The sequence below is a fragment of the Poromitra crassiceps genome (genome assembly GCF_964638095.1).
Source record: "Poromitra crassiceps genome assembly, chromosome: 4".
Taxonomy (NCBI): Eukaryota; Metazoa; Chordata; class Actinopteri; order Beryciformes; family Melamphaidae; genus Poromitra; species Poromitra crassiceps.
In genome coordinates this window covers 27,953,366-27,953,592 of record NC_139626.1, presented here as the reverse complement: position 1 = coordinate 27,953,592, position 227 = coordinate 27,953,366, and positions in this window count along the sequence as shown.

Genomic DNA, 227 nt, shown 5'->3' with positions numbered 1-227 from the left:
TACAACTCTTGAATTTGTTTGTTAGGTAGCCTATTAAGTAATGATTCAGTACTCATGAACTACACACAGAAAGGCCCTTTTGTCATAGTGATTTCATATTGAATATTAGAGTGATTTTTCTATGGACTGTCTATTCAACCCATGCACTGTGCTGTATGGAATTAGACTACCAACACAGATTAGCCTCCTACTCCCATGGCTTCCCTCGGCCTCCCATAGCAGAATGA